This window comes from Saccopteryx leptura, unplaced genomic scaffold (assembly GCF_036850995.1).
Source record: "Saccopteryx leptura isolate mSacLep1 unplaced genomic scaffold, mSacLep1_pri_phased_curated manual_scaffold_60, whole genome shotgun sequence".
NCBI classification, from domain to species: domain Eukaryota; kingdom Metazoa; phylum Chordata; class Mammalia; order Chiroptera; family Emballonuridae; genus Saccopteryx; species Saccopteryx leptura.
The window spans coordinates 169,703-192,390 of NW_027095742.1; the positions used below are offsets into that span (position 1 = coordinate 169,703).

General features: G+C 53.2%; 1 protein-coding gene across 3 annotated transcripts in view; it reads right to left on the bottom strand.

Moving 5' to 3' along the window:
• Window positions 1–12,865, bottom strand: part of AFAP1 (actin filament associated protein 1) — a 126,491-nt gene extending 113,626 nt beyond the window's left edge. For all 3 annotated transcript variants that reach the window (XM_066358126.1, XM_066358128.1, XM_066358125.1), the window contains exon 1: window positions 12,665–12,865. The gene's annotated coding sequence lies outside the window, so the exon portion shown is untranslated. The remainder of the gene's footprint in view (window positions 1–12,664) is intronic.
• Between the last annotated feature and the right edge of the window lie 9,823 nt (window positions 12,866–22,688).

A 22,688-nucleotide genomic window follows, 5' to 3' on the forward strand; every position in this document is an offset into this window, starting at 1 on the left:
AGCGTGAGCACGTGGGGAAGCCCAAACTCTAAGTCAGCCCACAGACTGGACTTCAGAAAGGGGCATGAGGACCAGCCAGCAGGTCACCTTGACCACAGTGAAAGGAAGAACGGAACCCAAACCAGCAGACGGCACCCAGACCGCAGGCCTCGTGTGCCAGGCCGAGGAGTCTGCACTGTGTCCTAACAGGGCACGGCCCGGGGTCTGCACCGACGTGGACTGTTCAAAGCAGGATGCCATGTAGGGTTTAGTCCGGACAGAGAAAGCAGACTGGAGAGGAGACAGAGGAGACAGAGGAGTTAGGAAGCTATTAGCTGGCAGGATGCCACTGTGAGGCCACGAGCAAAGGGACTGGCCCTGGGGGCACAGGGGGCGGCGTAGACTCCACACAGCCCACAGCTACAGCCTGCCCACCACGCTGCCACAGCAACTGAGTGAGTGGGGAAATGTACCCTGTGTGTAAACAAATCAGTGTGTGTGTGTGTGTGTGTGTGACAGAGAGAGGGACAGATGGACAGGGACAGGAAGGGAGAGAGATGAGAAGCTTCAATTCATCGTTGCGACATCTTAGTTGTTTGTTGATTGTTTTCTCATATGTGCCTTGGCCAGGGGACTACAGCAGAGCAACTGACCCCTTTCTCAAGCCAGCAACCTTGGGCTCAAGCCAGCAACCTTGGGTTTCAAGCCAGTGACCTTGGGCTCAAGCCAGCAACCTTGGGTTTCAAGCCAGTGACCTTGGGCTCAAGCCAGTGACCTTGGGCTTCAAGCCAGTGACTTTGGACTTCAAGCCAGTGACCTTTGGGTTCAAGCCAGCGATCCCACGCTCAAGCTGGTGAGCCCGCACTCAAGCCAGGGAACTCGGGGTTTCGAACCTGGGTCCTCTGCGTCCCAGGCTGATGCTCTATCCACTGCACCACTGCCTGGTCAGGTTTTTTGTTTTATTTTTTTACAAATCATTATTTTTTACATTTACAATAACACATAAAAGGCCATTTTAAATTTCTGGGATTACAAGGAGGCAGAAGTAGAGAAAAGTAAAAATCAGTTATCAAAAGCTTTCGTTTTGACCACACATCCCCGTTGATAAAATCAGAGGGCCAACCTAGGAGATTTCTGAGATCCCTGCAATTCACAAATCCCACAATTGAAACCTTAGTGACAAGGAAGGTGGGGGAGGAGGACTTCACAGCCCAGGGGATGCACTGGAATGACTGAAACGCACAGACAATGAACCTTGTAGGGACCGGACCCACCACCACCGGGGTCCGGGCTGGCGGTGGGTGAAAGGGATTCTCACAGGCACTGGTGAGAACGGAAGGACGCCAAGGCAGGATGCTGAAACCCTCCTAGTTTAACTCTCTGAGGTGAGTGGCCCAACAGCTCAGTCACTCCGACTAATGTCAGAGTAAAGAACTTCCAGGGGAACACATAACATCTAAAAAATTCCCAACATGTCTAATTTGTCATGTAATAGTTTTACCAACAAGAAGAAAAGAGAGAGGATGTAGACAGACAATGGCCAGACCTCGTATCCAACAGGACTCTGACCCACCACCGGCAGCGACCAGCCCAGGAAGCGGCCTGCTGTAGGTCAGACTTGCAGGACGTCAGCCTGCTGTCTCCAGCCACAAGCCAGGCAGCCCCACCGGGACTCCTGTGACCGCCAGCCAGGACTGGACTGGTCACTGACAGCCTCCCTGATTCCCCCCCCCCCCCCGCTTCCAACTTAGTACCAGCCGGGGAGAGCCAACCCCCCTCCCCTAACCAGTCACCTGCCACACCCCCTCTAGTGGCCACCCAGCCTCCCCACCCCGACTCCTGGGCCCCACTTTCTCCACTGGGACGCTCCCCCACCCTTGGCCTGCCTTGATGTCTCTGCCAAACCTTAAACTCTGAGTGAACAGCTTCTGCCTCTCTGATGTGGTTGATCTCCGTCTATTTCCACAAAATCAAGTCCTGCACCAGGCGCTTTCCTCCAGATGGCCAGGGCGTAACTTAGAGGCTCAATGAGGCCAATCCCAAGTCTGGAGAGAGCCTCATACCCCCAGCCCTCTTCCCACAAAACCCATTCCCTGGAGTTCTTAGTCACTCCCCCACGGTTCAGGGAAGTGGCCAAGTGCTCAGGAAAGATGAAAGGCTTTGAAGTCAAACCCCTGGTCAAGGACAACTCAAAAGGAACAACTTTCTTAACATCTCTAAGCCTCTACCTTCATCTTGAATAAAAATAATACTTCTGCCTAATATTGTTTGCAGTGGGACACTCTACATGAAGTGGCTGACAAGTACTGGATACTCAACAGCGTGAATACCTTCCACTGGACCCCCTGCGCCCCCAGGGAGGAAGACGGCCCCCCTCAGGAAAGGCTGCTGACCCCAGACCTTGACCTCGGACCTCTCACCTTGCATTCCTTCCATCAGGAGAGGAAATGGTGCCCAGACTTACTCATTGTTACTGAAAGACACTTTGTTTCCATTTTCCAATTTAGGAAGGGGTCACTTCTGACTCGCATTGTATGTAGCTCTGCACCTCCCCACACTTGTGTTCTTGGCGTACTGGGATGGGCCACATTACCTCACCCTTAAATCCTCTCTAGGATCAAAACCAGAACTTGAATCTGTAACATTGTTACAAGTGTATTATCTCACTCTCTAAGTCCTCTTCTGAATGGAAACAAAACTTTAATCTGTAACATTGTTACAAGTACATTATCTCACTCTCTAAGTCTTCTTCTGAATGGAAAACAGAACTGTAATCTGTAACATTGTTATAAGCAGAAAAGATAAGAGGGGTCAGATGGAAGCTTTGGGCCGGGTGAGAACTGGGGCGGGGTCAGAGGTCACACACACACACACACACACACACACACACACACACACACGCTCCACCCTGGGGAGCGGGAATGTGGAGGGTCAGCCCAGACCAGCACACAGCCCAGGGCTTCGTTCTGCAGTCCAGGCTGTTCCAGGGCCTTTCCCCTCAAGGGACAAGCCCGGCCATTGTGGTCTTTTTTTCTTTCTTTTTTAGCTAAATGACTCAATCCTCCTTCTACCATCCAAGCAGTCGGGTCAGCCTGAAGAGCCCTCTGTCTGGTCCACAAGAGGTCCTAGCTAGCGTCTGGACCGACTCCAAGATTTAGGTTCAGGCTTTCGGAGGTGAAGAGAGCTCGTGCGTACTACTGTGACAACTGGCGAGGGACCTAACTCACGGGAGGCGAGGCTCAGCAGAGGCGGCAGGAGCTTCGCCAGCCAACCCGGAATAGTCACCCAGCACCCGGAAGCCAGGCTGCGGGGCTCCGACCCCGCCTCCAGCACTGCCTGGCTGGGTGAGGCTGGACAAGGCTCCCAAACCTCGCCTCAGCGTCATCATAAAACGGTCACAATGATAGGGTTGCTCTAAAAATTCAATGAGTTGGCAAAGAGGGGGTTTCATAGAAATGCTCTGAATAAGTCAATAAATGTTAGCTATTATTCGGTACATATGTCCATTCACATTGTATTTATAATACGCAAACGTGGCTAGAATACACGCTTCGCTGCTGGCAGGGTTACCTCTAGAGAAGGTGGGCTGCGAACTTCAGCTTTTTGAGCCGTGTCTTCAAAACTCTTAGCAGGAAAATGATTTCTAACCCAGATTTCTATACTCAGCCAAACTATCAATTAAATGCAAAAGCAAACTATTCCAACGTTATACCAGACCCCCCAAAAGTGATTTCTTAGAAAGGTACTGCTGAAGACACTCAACCGAAATCAGAGGCCCCTTAGCCAGGACAGGGGGTGGAAGGCATGTCAGGGAGACAGGGAAGCTGGACAAGGACAGGGACAGGGACAGGGACGGGGACGGGGTTGGGGCGAGCAGGCCTGGAAAGTGCCCAGTTTAGGGGGAAGCAGGCAGAATGAGCGGTTCAGGAAGAACTATCCTAAGACAAGGCTAAAGTGGATGGTTCTCTGATGTATACAAATATATGGAGAGGTGATTTCATGTCTCAGGAGTGGGAGGGGGTAGCTAATTAAGTGACCGTTATAAAGATAACAAGGCAGACCAGAGCAGGGCGACGATCAATTCCAGGAGACAGGAAAGCTATGAAAAAAGGAACACGCCGTCAAAGCACACGCACTCCCTCAGCCATGAATGACAGCTCCCTATCCTAAAAAGTGCTGCTGAGTATTTAACGAAAACCTGGCCCAGGAGTGTAGAGAGGATGGGGAAGGTGGGCGGGAGCAGGGGATGGCAAAGTGCCCACGCCCTTCTTCCACAGCAGGGTGTCTCTCAGGCGCGAACTCTGGACAGAATCCCTGAAATCCCTAGTGCGTGAGAGGGCTGGCTCAGGCTCCGGAGAGCAGGAATGGGGTGGGGAGGGCAGGGTAGGTGACTGCTGGGGCTCTCTTTCTGTTGTTGTTCTCCGCTCTGTAGAACTTTGGACTCTTAAAACTATGCACTCATATAATTATGTTTAAAATGGGTAGTTTTTAAACAAAACACTTGGCTGACAAAGAGTATCCTATTCAACAGTGTGTTCTTCAACTTTCTGGACTCTGAATTCTGAAAATGTTTGGAAAGCCATAAACCCTCTCCCCAGGAGACACACCCACAGGCACAGATGCACACAGTATTTTCACAGGATTTCAGGCAGTGGGTCAATTCCTGGAGGCCAGGTTGAAAGCCATAGGATTATAGATTCTGGTTTCTTACAGGAAGTTTATTCCAAATCAGAGCTTCTCATTTCTGCAAAGGGGAAAAAAAACATCTACATGGTCAAATGAGGTCACACTCGGTCTTAAATGCTTGGTGACCATCACCAGCTGTCTCCCTGCCCAGAAGAACGCACCCCGTCCCTAACTGTGGATGAAGGAAAAGGCTTTGTTTACTGGGATTTGATTTGGGCCTCAGAACATTCTCTAAAACTCAGGAATGACAGTCCCTGTTGGCTGACTCAGCTGTGTCCATTCTAGAAATGGACAAGAAATCATGCACTCTTCGCCCCACGAAGAAGGAGTCCCTCATATAAACCTTGAAAAGGCAAGTTCCCAAATTCCCCACATGTGTGTTATTTTTTCCTAAAAATTACTCTAATGATGTCTTGGCAAAACTACTGTGATCAGAGCAGACAACTGACAACTTAAATACTCAAAACCACAAAATTTAGATCTGCTTCTGACAGACCTGTCTTCACTGCTAAAACCCTCACCACCGGCTCAAGAGTGAGTCCGGTGAACAGTCCTGCCCTTTAAGGAGGACAGGAAGTGTGCTGCCTGCCAGTGTGCTTAGCATGCTGTGCCTTGGTGCGTCACCTTGTGAACTGAGGGGAGCAGTAACTAAGGCACTGGGTGTTGTCATACACAGACTTGATCGTTGTGGAAGACGGGATAACGGCCACCAAAGATGCCCATGCCCTGACAGCATGGGACCTGTGACTATGTCACCTGACAGAGCAAAAAGGACTTTGCTAGACCTTAGGTAGGGGGTTATCCTGGGTTATTTCGGTGGGCCCACTCTAATCACACAAGCTCCTAAGAGCAGAGAGCTCTCTCCAAGAAGAGAGATGGGGCAGATGGGGAAGGCAGAGCACAGGAGCAGGGGCCGAGGGTCCTTGCTGGTTCTGATATCAGGGGTTACGCACAAGGACCACACAGAGGCTCTAGGAGCTGAGGGTGGCCCCCCAGGTGACAGCCAGCAAGGAAACAGGCCTCAGTCCTACAACCACCAGGAACTATCATATATTCGGCTCAGGTCGTCAGCCCTGCCAACACCTGGTTTTTTCACCCAGTGAGACCCAGCCAGACTTCTAACCTACAGAACTGAGTGGATAGATCTGTGTTGTTCTAAGTAACTAAGCTTGTGGCAATTGGTTACAGCAGCAATAGGAACTCATACAGTGATATATACAACCCCCCCCCAGAGTATTTAATAGGAACTCATACAGTGATATATACAACCTCCCCCCCCAGAGTATTTAATAGGAACTCATACAGTGATATATACAACCCCCCCCAGAGTATTTAATAGGAACTCATACAGTGATATATACAAACCCCCCCAGAGTATTTAATAGGAACTCATACAGTGATATATACAAACCCCCCAGAGTATTTAATAGGAACTCATACAGTGATATATACAACCCCCCCCAGAGTATTTAATAGGAACTCATACAGTGATATATACAACCCCCCCAGAGTATTTAATAGGAACTCATACAGTGATATATACAACCCCCCCAGAGTATTTAATAGGAACTCATACAGTGATATATACAACCCCCCCCAGAGTATTTAATAGGAACTCATACAGTGATATATACAAACCCCCGCAGAGTATTTAATAGGAACTCATACAGTGATATATACAAACCCCCCCCAGAGTATTTAATAGGAACTCATACAGTGATATATACAAACCCCCCCAGAGTATTTAATAGGAACTCATACAGTGATATATACAACCCCCCCCAGAGTATTTAATAGGAACTCATACAGTGATATATACAACCCCCCCAGAGTATTTAATAGGAACTCATACAGTGATATATACAACCCCCCCCAGAGTATTTAATAGGAACTCATACAGTGATATATACAACCCCCCCCAGAGTATTTAATAGGAACTCATACAGTGATATATACAAACCCCCGCAGAGTATTTAATAGGAACTCATACAGTGATATATACAAACCCCCCCAGAGTATTTAATAGGAACTCATACAGTGATATATACAACCCCCCCAGAGTATTTAATAGGAACTCATACAGTGATATATACAAACCCCCCCCAGAGTATTTAATAGGAACTCATACAGTGATATATACAACCCCCCCCAGAGTATTTAATAGGAACTCATACAGTGATATATACAAACCCCCCCCAGAGTATTTAATAGGAACTCATACAGTGATATATACAAACCCCCACCCAGAGTATTTGTCACAGTGTCAACATTTGACAAGAGGCAACTGACTTTCTTAATCAAAAGGCAGGACGGCCACATTCCATCCAAAACAACAGATTATAGTCTTGTTCTGATACATGGCAGATTTGGGGAATTCTAAACTGCCCAGAACACTAACAAATTTTAGGTTCAGGTAATTCACTGCCCTTCCTTTAACTTATATGCTTACTGCTAGCCATCCTGCCTGGCAAACCGGGTACACTGCCCGGCCCCAGACGCCCCTGCGGGCCCCTGGCCGCACCTGACGCCGCTGCCCTGAAGCCATGTCCCAGTGCTTCTCCCCCGGACCCTGAGCCCCAGCTCCGCCCATCTGAGTCCCACCCTTGTATCTCCGCACCCAGCAGTGCACGCAGGCTCCTCACGGGCAGTCTACACAGGCCGGCTGAACTACACAACAGTGGAACTTCGTATCTGTTCCTGAAATGTGAATTTTTTGAGAGCAGTGCCTGTTCCATTAGCCTTTGTCTCCCTCCACTGCCCTGCCTGGGCTCTCGGCCGTGGTGGTGGGGAGACAGGCCCGAGGGAGGGAAAGGAAAGCATGGCGGGTGGGGGTGAGGGTTGGGGGGACGACAAGACCACAAGAACAACACACTCTGCACAGACAGCTTCCCAAGTGGAGAGGAGAGGAGGCCCTCGGAACCTCAGTGCTGCTGTCGGGTCCACAGGGACCCCGGCCGACTGCTGGCCATTGCAAATGTGAACAGGAACGCTTTGCTGACCTTGACCTCAGACTGCCTACTTACTGCCTTTCCCAGCCTCAAGACAGCTCCCCGAGGAACCGAAATGTCAAGAAAATGTGCTTCGTTAAAGGAATGCTCATGGGAACGGACAGAACTGAAGAGGCTGTTAAAGGCTGGACTGGACACATTCGATAGCCTTGCCTTACGAAAGATTAAGGGTAACCGAAAGTTGAATTTATGTTTCCCTCAAAATTCTAAAATATCAAATAATTAAGAGAGAACACAATCCTAAATGATGTTGCCTAACACACCTCAAATTAAAGATCATCTGTATAGTAAACACTCGGGATTATAAAGAAAAACCCTTATTCATTAAATTCTTTTATTTTTATTTTTTAGATTTTATTTATTCTTTTCTTTTTTGGGGGGGGGAGGAAGCATCAACTCCCATACGTGCCTTGAACAGGCAAGCCGGGGTTTTGAGCCGGTGACCTCAGTGTTCCAGGTCGACGTTTTATCCACTGCACCACCCCAGGTCAGGCCATCGTTAAATTCTTAATGAAGCATTTTTTTTTTTTTTTTTTTTTTTGTATTTTTCTGAAGCTGGAAACGGGGAGTGACAGTCAGACAGACTCCCGCATGCGCCCGACCGGGATCCACCCAGCACACCCACCAGGGGGCGACGCTCTGCCCACCAGGGGGCGATGCTCTGCCCCTCCGGGGCATCGCTCTGCCGCGACCAGAGCCACTCTAGGACCTGGGGCAGAGGCCAAGGAGCCACCCTCAGTGCCCGGGCCATCTTTGCTCCAGTGGAGCCTTGGCTGTGGGAGGGGAAGAGAGAGACAGAGAGGAAGGGGGGGGGGGTGGAGAAGCAAATGGGCGCTTCTCCTATGTGCCCTGGCCGGGAATCGAACCCGGGTCTCCCCCCCCCCCCCCCCCCCCGCACACCAGGCCGACGCTCTACCGCTGAGCCAACCGGCCAGGGTCTAATGAAGCATTTTTTAAAATCCTTGGCAATATAATATTTTACAACTTAACAAAAGTCCACCGCACCCACGATTTCATTTTATCCTCAGAACAATCTCTTGAGCGAGATGAACAGGCATTCCTGGCCTCCCTTCTACTCTGCAGGGCAGGGAACCGCCGTGCAGAGTGCTTGGACTTAAGAAGCCTTACCAGGGCCGAATTTCTAATCCGAGTCTCCTGCCCAAAAGAACAAAGCAATTATCTTTAATGCACGGTATATATTTACATCCTGTCAACACCCAAAAAGATCTGAGGTAGACCAAATAACAGATGCATCTAGGACCAGGACTTCAAAATGGAAAAGAAGAAATAAACCATTTGCTAGGGGATATGGGGACAGGTGTGTGCGGGGGTGGGGGGGTGTTGACACAAAGAGTTTGACTTAGAGTCTAAGAAAAGTTTATCTCTGAACTTCTAATTTTTAGGCAGATAATACTTAAAGGAAAAGGGGGGTTATAGGCGAGAAAAATCTTTTAAAAAAAGTACCGTCCATTCTTTAAAACGTATGGATTAAGCTCCCTGTCTGGGCCCTGGGGAACAGTAAGGTGGACTCCCTTCCCTCAGTAAAGAACAAGAGAACAACGCTGAAGGTGGAGTTCAAACTCTACCTTCTCCACCCCCCCAGGAACCCCCTTCCGTGAAAGAGCCCTTGTCCACTTCATCCATAGAAAAACCAGGCCTGCTGCTACCAATAAAATATACTCGGCAGCACAGAACAAGCATTAACTGGTTAGGCTTCAGTGAAAACATTACAGTAATACAATCTGAGAAAACCACAATGAAAATCCAGTTGTTTCTAAAGACCCCCCTCCTAAAATAAGACCCCTAACAAAACAAACCAATGTGGAGCATAAAACAAAGCACTTTTTTTTAATAAAAGAGAAGACCAAAATCCCACTGATTTAAGTGGAAACTAATTCAGTGGCATCACCACCTGACCAGTTATCATCTGTTTAATCCCTATAATCACCCAAATAAGAACAGCAGAGTCAGATATGTGGCTTTAAGAAAATCAAGCCCACCAAATTCTCATCTTACCAAACAGATAAATTGGAAGGGAGATTAATAGTTTAAAGAATTAATTACTATCTTCCTTAGAATTGGAGCTTTATTCTAAGTCATTTAACAGATGATGCATTTTTTTTACAAGTAATCATTGTAACTGTTTTAAACCATTACACAAAACCAAGTACTCCCAAAATTCCTTTTATTTCAGACTCCCCCAATTAAAATCTCTGTGAGAGAGTGGGACATTCGGAAGCCTGCAGTTGGCAGACTTTGTACGACACCCAAAAGATCAACGAAAGGCTCTTGGCAAGAGTTCTGCACCCAACAACTTCATTAAGGAAAACATCAAACCAATGTGATAGAGTACAACAGATGTTACAAGTAAGAATGTAATTATGAAGACTATGCAAGACAATATACAAAAAAGTGACTTAAGCTTCCACCACAGACTCTGGTCCTTCACTCTGAGAGAAAGTATACACCCTTTGAAAAGGAAAGAAAAACAACTTCTACTTTAGAATCTACATTTTCAAAGAAATAACGGAAATACTGCCACTAAGAGAAACCGGCTATATTTGGTTGAAAGAATTAGAGGGTTAGGGCTGAGGGGTTCTCACCTAGTGTAAGACCCTCAACAGCGAGGACAATGAACGCCAGGAGTGAGGGCTTTGCGAGAACAGAGCAACTCAATCCCAGAGCCAGAATTAGAGCCAATAAATCCTCATCAAGTACTCTGTGCCACAAACACTAAAAAGTAATAGCAAATATTAATCTAAAAGCCCTTTGGAGAGTTGAGCAATTGCATGTTCTCAATCACACAAACTGCTTGAATACACAGTACAGGAAAAGGACTTCTCATTTAGATGCGCCTCCTGCCAGCTCCAGGCACAAACTGTCCCCACCTTTGTCAGAGCACCGATCATGGAACACGCTGTAGGAAGCAGAGCATCTGTCCTTAAAGACCACAGCTCTCAGAAAGCAGGACATAAGGATTTCAGGAAAGGCTTCAGAGAGAAGCTGCCACCTACACTGAGACCTTAAGAGCTGGCGTGGCTGCGGCTGGGGCTGGAGGGATGGGAAGGGTTAAGGGCACAGATGGCAACAGTGAAGGGACTGCATGCTAAGTTAGGGTCGTGTAACAGCTACAGCTGAGGCTATGTATGCCATTTGTGCCTCGCATTCCCATTATTTAGACATCATCTTGTTCCCAAAGCATTTCAGTTGCGATATGAACAGCTACTTGGCCCAGACTTGGGTCTTAGACCACAACACTACCCAGAGGGAAGGCCTGTCTTTTAACTCTGCCTCTCACAGGGAACAGAATCACCCCTGGGCCATAATAGGTGTTTTTCTTACAAATTTGATGTAAATGGAAGATTCCACTTGAAGGGGCTGACAAGATACAGACCCACCAGACCTCACCCCCCCCTTATCCCATCCGAAACCTGACTTCCAACTTCTAACTGCCTTGGCCTCCTTCCGTGGGTGTGGATTCTCCTTCAAATGCATTTCCAGCCCGCCAAATTCTTGGGAGAGTTTCCTCCACTCCCCAGGCGCTGCGAGCTGCAAAGTTAGATCTGGGTTTCCAGATTTTTTTTTCCCTTCCCAGTCCTAACGGAAGAAATCAAGAAGCGGAGGGCAGAGGGGCTCGGTTCCCTCCAATCAGAGCCGGCTCCGCCGGCGGAGCCTCGCTACCGGAGCAGGAAACACCGAGTCCGGTAGAGCAGTCCATTCCCCGGCGCAAGCGTGGTGACAGTCCCGCACTCCCCCGCGGACCCGCGGGAGAAAGGGACGGGTCGCCTGGGAAGTGCAGCCGGCGGCGCTGCTCCCCACTTCTGCTCATTTGGTAAAGAGACAATAAATAAAAGAAGGGGTCCGCGATCCCACCCAGGCCCACTGTGCCCCCACGCACAGCCCGCTACACCCTGACGGGCAATGGGACCCCCACAAGGACCCCTCAACACAGGGAGCCCCCGCGTGTGCGCGCGCTAGCACAGATGTTGGGGGACAGGGCCGATCCACACTCTGCCAAGCCGCGTGGGGAGGAGATGGGGCACAGCCCCCCGGCTCTCAGGACTGGCTGGGGCTCCACGCACGCTGGCCCACGCAGAGCCACCCTGAGCTGACACACTTGGTGAACCAGTGGCCAGGACCCCCACGATCGACAGTCCATGAGACACAGTGAACTAGTCATACCACGAGGGGGGCAGGGTTTGGGGAGGACCAAGTCACAGTCCCCCATTCGCAGGGTGTCCAGGATTCCCCACGCGCGAGGGCCCACGCAGGGCTGACCTCGGTGACACGCAGACGGCCGGGAACCACCACAGCGTGGAGGAGAGCGGGGACTGGGACAGTGCGCCCCGGTGTCAGGGTGTCCAGGATTCCCCACGCGCGAGGGCCCACGCAGGGCTGCCCTCGGTGACACACAGACAGCAGGAACCAGCCACAGCGTGGAGGAGAGCGGGGACTGGGACAGTGCGCCCCGGTGTCAGGGTGTCCAGGATTCCCCACGCGCGAGGGCCCACGCAGGGCTGCCCTCGGTGACACACAGACAGCAGGAACCACCACAGCGTGGAGGAGAGCGGGGACTGGGACAGTGCGCCCCGGTGTCAGGGTGACCAGGACCCTGTGCGCGGGCCACACACAGTCGCAGCAGGCCCGGCGCTCCCGCGGTGCCACCCCGAGGCCCAGACAATACCCGGGCGGCCGGGAGTGCTTCGGCCCGTCCGTCCCCGTCCCTGGGCCGGCCCCGCTGTCGTCCAGGGCGGCGGCCACCACCTGGAGCCCGGGAACCCCGGCCCGGCCGAAGCCCCGCCGCCCAGCACCCCACCCGGCTCCGTGACCCTGCCCTCCCGGGACCCCCGCCCTCCCGGCCCGGGAACCCTGCCCGACAGGCGCCCCGTCGGGCCCCAGAACCCCCACGTCGCCCCGCTGGGTGACCTCCGCCCTCCCAGGGACCCCCCTGCCCTCCCGGGACCCCGGCCCCGTCCGCCCCGCCGCCTGACCTCAGGCCGCCGCCTCGGCAGCGCTCGCGCGATCCTTGCCGCCAGCGTCCGGGCCCAGTGGAGCGGAACCAGGCAACCGACAGAGCCGCCGCCGCCGTAACAATGGAGCCCCGGGGCGGGGCCGCCTCCGCCGCAGTCTCAGCGAGTCTCCGTCTAAGGTTCGGACTAGGTCCGCCGAGCAGGAGCCGGCGCGGGGCTACGGCCGGACTCGGGCACTGCGCAGGCGCACTCGCCCCGCCCGCGCCCTTTGCCCCGCCCCCGGCGACGCCCGGAGCGCAGGGCCCGCCCCTCGGCCAATGGGGAGGGAGATGCGCGGAGGGGGCGGGGCCGCGAGAAACAAAGGGAGGTGGGGCGGGGCCGCGGGGGCGGGACAGCGGGTCCGGTGGGGAGGCCGGACCGAGTTGCTGCCCCAGCCCGGGCCCAATCCAGGAACGCCGAGCTTAACGTCCAGTTGGACTCCGCTAGGCCGGCCGCGCTCCTCCCAAACCCAGAACTCAAGTGTGCAGGCTTGGCCTGGCCTGCTGTACATAAGGGGAAACTGAGGCTCAAGGATCGAGATCGACTCGTATTCAGCAAGCGCTTTCGCAGCCCGTCGACATGCTGTGCGTCAGCAGTGGAGGCCAACGCGCCTCCCCGCCGACCTCCTGCAGGCCGGACCGGGGATCTCTCAGGGCCCCTTGAACGCTGGAGAAAGGAACCAGGAGCCGAGCTGTCACCCTTTCTGGCGTCAGACCTTGTGTGGTTCTGCTTTTCCGACCCACTACGCCCTCCGTCTTCGCCTGTCACCCCACAGAGTCGACCACCACCCACCCTCTTCGACCTCTGTCCTGGCCCGAGGTCCTGTTCGCCACGTCCGCCCTTACCTGCACATCTCACGCCCTCCCAGACTTGAAACACCACACACTGGCCTCTCCTGGAGCCCCAGCTGGACGCCCAGGAGGCATTTCAAATCTGTCAGGGCCCAAACAAAGTGCTTTTTTGTTTAACGCCCCCAACCTGCTCCTCCGCATTCCTCCCCTGCTCAGTCAATGGCCTCTCCATCCCCGCAGCTGCTCGGGTTCAAATCTGAAATCCTCCTGGAGCACGCTCTTTCCCCGCGCCTCCGCCTCCGCAGCGCCGGGCAGCATTCCTGAGGCGCTCCTTGCTCGTTGCAACCTCCATCCCAGCTGCAGCTGCGGCTCTCTTTTCCGTTTCAGTGGCTCCCCCACCCCCCAGTGAAGTGTGACCTCTCCAGAACAGGGTTGGGCTGGGGTGGGCCTCTGGTCCATCTGTGTGCACAGACCAGGGGCAGGCACTCGGGGAATGCTGGTAGGAGAGATGGATGGATATGTGAGGTTTTGACAGAGACTGGAGCAGACCCCATCCGCATCTCCCTGAGCTCACGCGGGTGCTCACACACAGGCACACACCACCAAAAGCCTGGCTTCCAAACTGATTTGCCAAACAAACTCCTGTAGGAACTTAAGAAGCCCCCTCCCTCCTCTCCAGCTGGGGTGTCAGTGTGGTGTGGGGGTGTACTCAGAGGTCAGGGAAACAAATCTCAGGGAGTGAGGTCCTCACTCCAAGGGCCTCGCTCCAGACTTCAAACCTTTGCATGTGCTGCCCTCTGTCTGACATGCTTTTCTCTGTCTCTGGCCTATTCCTACTGACCCTTCCAGTCTCACCCTAAATGTCACTGGTCCCCCAGAATGGCTTCGTAGCCACCCCGCACCAAGTGGCAGACACACCCTAGGGTGACCCATTAACGCGTCACACCCTTGCATGACCCCCTCCACATGTGCTCGGGTAAAACCTGTGACAACCTCTGACCAATACAATGTGTCAGAGGTGAAGTGATGTCACTGCCACGGTCAGGTTACATTGCCTAAGAATTTGTCTTAACAGCCTAGGCAGAGAGGGTCTACTTACAGGCTCTGAAGAAGTCCCCTGCCGCGCTGTGAGAAGCCCACCTGGTGGCTGGGCTGCAGGACCTGAGGGCAGCCTTCAACTCACAGCCAGCAAAAAGCTGGGCCCCAGTCCGGCAGGCCCATGGAAATGAACTCTGGTATCGACCTGAATGATCTTGGAAGTCGATTTGCCCCTGGTCAAGGAAGATACAGGCGGCTGAAACATTAAGTGAAGCCAGGTGTGCCCTGAGCAGAGGCTCAGTTGATATGCGCCAAACTCCCAACGCACAGAAACTGAGTTTAGAAACGTGTGCATTGTTTTCAGCTGGTACGTTTGTGGTGGTTTGTTACAAAGCAATAAAAAAAAATGAAGATAGCCACCTAGATGCCTTCCCCATTACACACATTTATAATAAGTACCCTGGACTTTTTTTCTGGGCATTTTTGTCACAATCATACTTATTTTTAAATCTCTCCCCTGCCCCGTAAAACAGACGTGGCATCTGTCTTGCTCATCACGGTATCTTTGAGTGCCCAGCGCAGTTTTGTTCTAGGGCCAGTGGTCCACGGTGGACCAGTCAGCTGGTTGGCTGGCCCTTGTCTCTTCTCCAGCCCCCTTTTCCTGGCCATGTTCCGCTTTTCTGGGCATTTTTGTCACAATCATACTTATTTTTAAATCTCTCCCCTGCCCCGTAAAACAGACGTGGCATCTGTCTTGCTCATCACGGTATCTTTGAGTGCCCAGCGCAGTTTTGTTCTAGGGCCAGTGGTCCACGGTGGACCAGTCAGCTGGTTGGCTGGCCCTTGTCTCTTCTCCAGCCCCCTTTTCCTGGCCATGTTCCACTGTCAAAACCCAAATAGTTTCTTGCTTCTCAGCTTCCCTTAGAGCCAGAGGTGGTCACGTGACCTGGTTCTGGCCAGTGAGACAGAGTGGAAGTTGGCTGAAAGGTTTCTGGCTGTGGCATCCGTCCTGGAGCCAATTTGAACCAGACCACAAGGGCTGAGTGTTTATTGTTCAGGAATTTTGCAAGTCAGTTGTTAAACACAGTCAGTCATTACTTAACAATTAAGTTATGTAAACATACAATGAAAAATTATATTAAAAACTGAGATAATCATCAAAATTACTTTCTAATGATCTGACGGCAGTTTACAAGGGTCTGTGTTCTGAAGGACATTGCATCTACTGTAACTGTACGATAGAAATGGTATAAAGTGGTGTGCTCTGGCATCTCTTCCCACATAAGCAGCCAGCAACATCGTGTTGGTAGCTGGAAATCGGATGTGAGGGGAGACTTTGTACCAGAGAAGTCGCCATCCCCCAGAATGCCAGTACTTGAAGGCTGACCAGCACACCGCTGGTTTTGAGGGAAGGTTTTGTTCTCTGGGGAAGGGAATAGACACAGCTGATACTGCTTTTTCTCAGCACCGGGGATTACTACCTTGAACACGCACGTGATGTCCAGAGCTGTGGCAGCCACCTCCCGACCATGAGCAGAATCAGAATCAGAGAGAGTCTGACTCTTGTGCCTTTGAGTCACTGAACCAAGACCGCCCCCCCCCCCCCATCGACTACCTTCAGATTCTCTATTAGGTAGAAAACAAAAAAACAAAAAACAAACCCTTTATTTGTGTAAGCCACTGTTAGCCAATTTTTCTGTGACTTTCAGAATTCCTAACTGAAGTATATAGATAGGCACGCAACCCAAACATCTGTGAATTAATAAACTCAGCCTGACGCTATGTTCGCCATCACTGGTCATCCTATTTGGGCTTACCTCCACTAACAAGAGGTCCGGGCATGGTGGCCCAGCTCTGACGAAAACACTTTTTTTTTCCCTTATGAAACTGAAATTTGGGGACCTCTTACAATCTCAGAAAATAAGTCTGACCCCTCCTGGCTATCATAGCCCTTCTGACACAGTGTTCATTCGATGGGGAAATCAATCAGGGCTTATTGACGTAAGAGGTCTTTGTGGAAACACCCGACCTCGTTTGATACTGTTAAGGAAAAGCTGGAGGCTTTAGTGACTGGAGACCTCTTCCCAGACTCTTCCAGTAACATGTCTCTTGAGGGAAAAAAAATAAATAAACGATAAGCTGTGTACATGCCCAGGTAATCTGCATTTCCGTGAGAGCTTCTAATGCAGTCTTCCTAGATCCTGGCGCCCAGAGGGAGCAGAGGTCCCCCGTGGCAGCGAGGCCCCTCTGGGGAATGTGGCCGGGTTTGGGATGTGACGTCAGCTCACTGATGCAATGGGAGCCCACAGGCCTGCTGCAGCTGGCACCACTGCTGTGTAATAAATTCCCCCCTAACCTAGCGGCTTAGAACAACTGACATTTATTATCTCACAGCTCAACTGGGTGCCTCCAGCCCTCAGGGCTGCAATCAAACCATGGGTGGGGGTGGGGGGGCTGTGGACCCCTGTGAAGGCTTGAGTGGGACAATCAGTGTCCAAACTCCCTCTGGTGGCTGTCCGCAGGCCAGGGCTCCGCACTGGCTGTTGGCCCCCAGTGGCTGCCTCTGTGAACCTGACCTAAAGCAACCCACAACAGAGCAAGGGAGTGATGAGCACCTGGGAGGGAAGCCACAGTGTTTTGTAACCCAACACTAGAAGTGACATCCCATCATCACTGTTCCCGTCTTCCGTTAGAAGCAAGTCAGGACGTCCAGCCCACACTCAAGGGGAGGGGACGCCAGCAGGGTGGGGAGCCTGGGGAGCAGAGATCCCTGCGGGGGGGGGGGAGGGGGGCATCTCAGAGGCTGCCTACCCCCGCTGCTGAAAAGCCAATGATTTTTATCCTTTTTAATCTTCAAAGCAGCCTTAGAAAACAAACATCATCTTCTGGGAAATAACAGTAAGAGTTACAGATGAATTCTTACCAGAAGAAAATGGAAGTCAGAAAACAATGAGAACAGTCAAGTCATGTAAAAAAACAACAACAACAACAACAACAAAAAAAATAGTTGTCAATCCATCACCTCCAAAAGCTACCACCACACACACACTCTGTCTTCAGTCTCCGCCACGCACACGGCCAGGTGGGGGCAGAGGGAGAGGAAGAACCACTCGGGGCTGGCCCCCCACGTCACACCTCTGCTGCTCTGCGGGGCGCCTTTGCAAACACAGGACTTTCAGGGGAACACGCGGTGTGCTGTCCTGGAAGAGTGTGAGTTTGAGAGTAAAAACCCCCATCCCTTAAAAACCTGGTTCTGCTACCTGCACGACCCTGGTGAGTCTCTCCCCTTCTCTGAGCCTCGGGAGCCTTCCCAGGAAAATACGTGTCATACCTACCACGCCGGGTTTTTTTCTCAGTATTAAATGAGATAGCATATGCCAATTGCCGGGCACAGCATTAGGCACACACATAGATGGAAGTTTCTTTCCTGCTCAAGATTCCACCCGGCAAACTCCTACTCAGTCTTCAAAATCCCGTTCTTTTTTTATTATTGTTTTTTTGTATTTTTTCTGAAGTGAAAAGCGGGGAGGCAATCAGACAGACTCCCGCACACGCCTGACTGGGATCCACCTGGCATGCCCATCAGGGGGCGATGTTCTGCCCATCTGGGGCGTTGCTCCATTGCAACCGGAGCCATTCTAGCACCTGAGGTAGAGGCCATGGAGCCGTCCTTAGTGCCCGGGTCAACTCTGCTCCAATGGAACCTTGGCTGCCGGAGGGGAAGAGATAGAGAGAGAGGAAGGAGAGGGGGAAGGGTGGAGAAGCAGACGAGCGGGAATCGAAACTGGGACTTCCACACACCAGGCCAATGCTCTACCATTGAGCCAACCGGCCAGGGTCCAAAAACCCGTTCTAATATCACCGCCTTTATGAAGCTGCCTCAGCTCTCTGGGGGTGGCATCCTTGGTCCCTCTACCACGTCACTGCAGCTTGAACAGCCCGCCCGATATTATTACACTGAACACCCTGCATGGTCACCATCTGTTTTCAGATCTGTCTCTCCCCTGCCAAGTGAGATCCCCTGGGCAGGGCACGTCTCATTCAGACTTGTCTCCCTGCACCTACGTGGGATCTGGCTCCGTAGTGTGTGCTTGATGAGTATTTGTTGTTTTATCGGAAACCATTTAGGGTTTAAACGAGTGGTCCAGACCGTGCTTTTACGCTGAGCACATTTCTGCCCCAAATATAGCAGCAACCCAGACTTCCTTTCCTCTTCCCATCCAGTCTCCACGGAAGAAGGGACTCCCCTTCCCCAAGGATTGATTCCACTGCCACCTGCATAAAACAGTTCCCTCTCTTGTCACTCTTTCCCCTTGTCCTATTTAGCGGGGTTTTTTGTTTGTTTGTTCATTTTCTTTGATGAGCTCTTATCTCTCCCTGACACATGGGTTGTCTGTCTGCTCGTCCTACCCGCCTCCCCCGAAAAAGATAAATCCCAGATTTTTACCTGTCTCATTCACTGTTGTGTCCCGAGAGCCCCAAAGACGACCTGGCACATAGTGGGCACTCCGTAACTGTTAAACTGATCTGATAGTATCACGGGGTTGTCGAGACAAGGAAGCTTCCATTATTCGTGAAACCTGGTTCAGTAACCGCCTGGCAGCCTCCGGCGGTCACCAGGGAGGCACCCATTTTCCTTGCCATTGAACTTGCCAGCAGTGTTCTCACTGACCTCCTCCTCTCCTGACCTTCTTCTCTCTGTGCCCTCTCTGCCCTGTGGCCTCTGCTGCTTCGCAGGGCTGGCTGGCGGCCCTGATTTTGCCCACGCCCCTGCCGACACCTCGTGTGTCTCATCAGATGGAGACCTCCGTGCAGGACAAAACATCTCTGGGGGCAGAGCCACTGCACAGGGTTCCCGGGGGGGTCCGCTCTGCAGGGAGCTCAGGGGCTGTCCTCGGTGCCATCACTGTGCTGGGGCAGCTTACCCGCAGAGGAGGGTAGCCAGGGCAGCTGGAGGACTCCGGATGACCTACGCAAAGAGCCACCGAAGGCACTGGGAGACGAGTTTGGGGACTAGGCGGAGCCTCAGCTGCAGAAGACGGCTGACCAGCAGTGCTGGCCTTCTCTCCTTCTCAGACACACGGTGCCCGTGTTTCCCAGACTCCTTTGCAATTGGGTGGGGTCATGGGGCTCGTTCTGGCCAATAGGCTGGCCTGAAGGTGACACATGTCACTTGTGAGCTACCCCTTGGGACATGCTGATTTGTCACACTCTTTTCCTCTGCCACAGTGGGCTCTGACGCTTGGGCTGAGATGTGAGTAGCTGGGAATGCACAGTGACCCTGGTGAGAAGGGTCCAGATGGAGGCCTGAAGGCTCTGCCATCTTCCTGTTCATCTGTCTTGGGGTTCCTGACACACCCCAAGCTGGGGGCTATTCGAGAAGGTTGGTCCCATTGGCAGACACTAAGGTTGGCGTGCAGAACTGAGCCAGACGTGGTTTTGCCTAGGTCCTTAGAACCTGGGGCAAGTGAGGCTTGGTTGGCAACCTGAGCTCTGGCGGTGGGTCTGTGCCATGCACACCTGTGCCAGGCGCAGACAAGTGCTGAGCAGTCTGCTCTAAACTGACCTTTTATACCAGGCACCAAGTCGCCCTGAAGGCTGGACAGCGCGGCAGCTCCCAGGACCTCCTGGGGGCCCCGTCTCTCAGGTCAGGGCAGACGATTCTAACGTACGGCCACACTGACTAACCTGTAGCTGCTAGCCACATTGGCTCCTTAACACTTTCAACTTTAAAATTTAAAACTTAGTTCCCTAGTTGCACAGCCATCTTTTAAGTGCTAGTGGCTACTGTACTGGACAGTGTGGGGGTAGATCATTTCCATCATCACAGGAACCTCTTGGTCTAAGCTGTCCTAGAAGCTCCAATGTCTTGAGAAGATTTGGGGCGAGCTCAGTCTCCACCTGGGCTCCTGTCTCATCACCAGACATCCTGGTGACAGTCCCAGGGCGCCGAGCACTGGTGTAGAACTGTCAGCCTCCTGGGTTCACTGTTTGGTGGAGGGATGCATCGATAAACAGATCAGAAAGACGATGGTGGCACACGGCAGGTGTGAGAAGAAACACGTGGGACAGACCCCAGGTCTCCAGGGGGTGGCGAGGCGGGCGCCATAGAAGGCGGCCATTGGGCGTGTGGCATGATCCTATGGACGTTTTCCAAAGTATGATTCTGGCTGTCGGGTGGCAAAGTGGCCAGTGTGTGTGTGTGTGTGGGGGGGGGGACTGGGAACAGAAAGGCCGAGTGGGAGTGGGAAGCTGTTGTGTTTGTCCAGGGAGAGTTGAGAGTGACCTGCAGTGTGGGCAGGGTGACCACGTACCCTGGTTTGCCCGGCACAGGCTGGGTGAGTACCCCCGTGCCCCAGGGTCATTGATGACCGTGCCGCCTCCCCCTCTCAGAATATTTTCTGTTCTGGGTGACGCCACGATGGTGTCTGCGGAGATGAGGACATGCGGAGAGACACTCTGGGGCGGGGACCAGGACCTCTGCTGGGCCGGACTCGGGGCCGCGGGAAACGGGCCGGTTTCTGACCTGCGGGACGGGGGATACAGTGCCACCCTTCCCTAACTGTGCTGGGCAGACTGTGTGCGTGGGCACAGGCTTTTGGGGAGGAAAACCCAAAGTTCGTGAGAGTCATTAATGTCATTGGAATAAGTGAGGGACACTATGGATGTAATCATGTCTGTGTCCCCCCAAAATGCCTATGTTGAGGCCGTAACCCGCTGTGGGATGGATTTGGAGCTGGGCCCTGGGGAGGTGCCCAGGCCATCAGGTTGGGGCCCTCATGATGGGATTACTGCCCCGATCAGATGAGACAGACCCGAAGGAGGGATGGGGAGGAGGCCGTCTGTGCTGCAGCCAGGAACAGGGTCCTCACCGGCACCCGATCGGGCCGGCACCTTGACCGTGGACTCCCAGACTCCAGGTCTGTGAGGGATGGGTGTGGCTTAAGGCCTCCAGTCCATAATATTTTGTCAGAGCACCCGGAACAAAGGCAGAGATGACGAGACGCTGAATCCCAGGTAGCGGGGGCTCCCTGCGGGCGGGGGAGTCCTGCTCGTTCTCTTCCTTCCTCAGCCACGCGTCCCCAGCGGCCAGGCAGCTACCAAGGTTTCCTGCTAGACTGTCTCCAGCCTCCGTGCGTCCGCTCCTGCTGTTCCCTCGGCCTGGAAGGCCCTGGCTCTTCATCGCTCTCCAGGATACTTCATCTGTCAAGGCCGAGAGTGGGGCAGCAGCTTCTCAGAAAGCCTCCCCTGAGCTCTGGGGTGCACTCGGGGCCCTCTCCTGAGTGCCGCGTCCTCTCGTCATTGCTGGCCGCTCCTCCCCCGCAGGACGGGGCAGGTGTCAGCTCGCAGGTGTCTCTCTATATACACACCATCAGCATCTGGAGGCCGGCCAAGGCCAGGAGGTGCTCCTGAGCTAGCAGGGGTCCCAGGCCTGTGGCGTTCTGAGGCCGACACCACGTCCCGCCCCTGACGGCACCCCTCCCCCCACCCTGTGCGCACGCGCAGTGTGCTCTCTCTGGGCAGACCCTGTCCTGTCCCCACGCATCCTGGGCAGAAGGGAGCCCCGCCCTGTGGGAATGGCGGGCGTCTCCACGAAGCGGCTTTGGACTTCCACAAGTTAGAATGTGTCGCCCTTCACTTCCCAGGCTGCCCTGGGTCCGACAGGACATCGCGCTAAGGAGGAGGCGGGGATTCCGGTTGCTCAGGCTGCTAACTCCCCAGCCACAGCGGGCTGGTGAGGCCGGGTGCCCAACGGGCCACGGTGTGTTACGTGGGGGCTGGGAGGAAGCTGAGTAATGCTGACTCACAGGCGGGGACGTGCAGGACACAGAGAGGCGCAGCGCCACAGAACACGGGGGACAGACATGGGTGATACCTTTCTAGTTTTCATAAGCCTCCCGACACACTCCGCAGGGGCCCTGTGGCAGGCACCGTACCTTAACCTACCTGGCGCCTTTCGGGTGGGGACCAGCAGGTGGCCCGTCGCCGCGGGGCGCTCTGCTGACCCAGCGGATCAGACAGGTAGGCAGGCGACCCACCCTCTGTGCCCGGGTGCTGGTGTCTGTCTCAGGACCACCCACACGCCCCCACTCCCAAGGCCACAGTCTGTGTCCTACCGTGGGCAGGTGGGACACGGACATGGCTGGCTACATCACCAAAAGCCACTTAGGTTATGA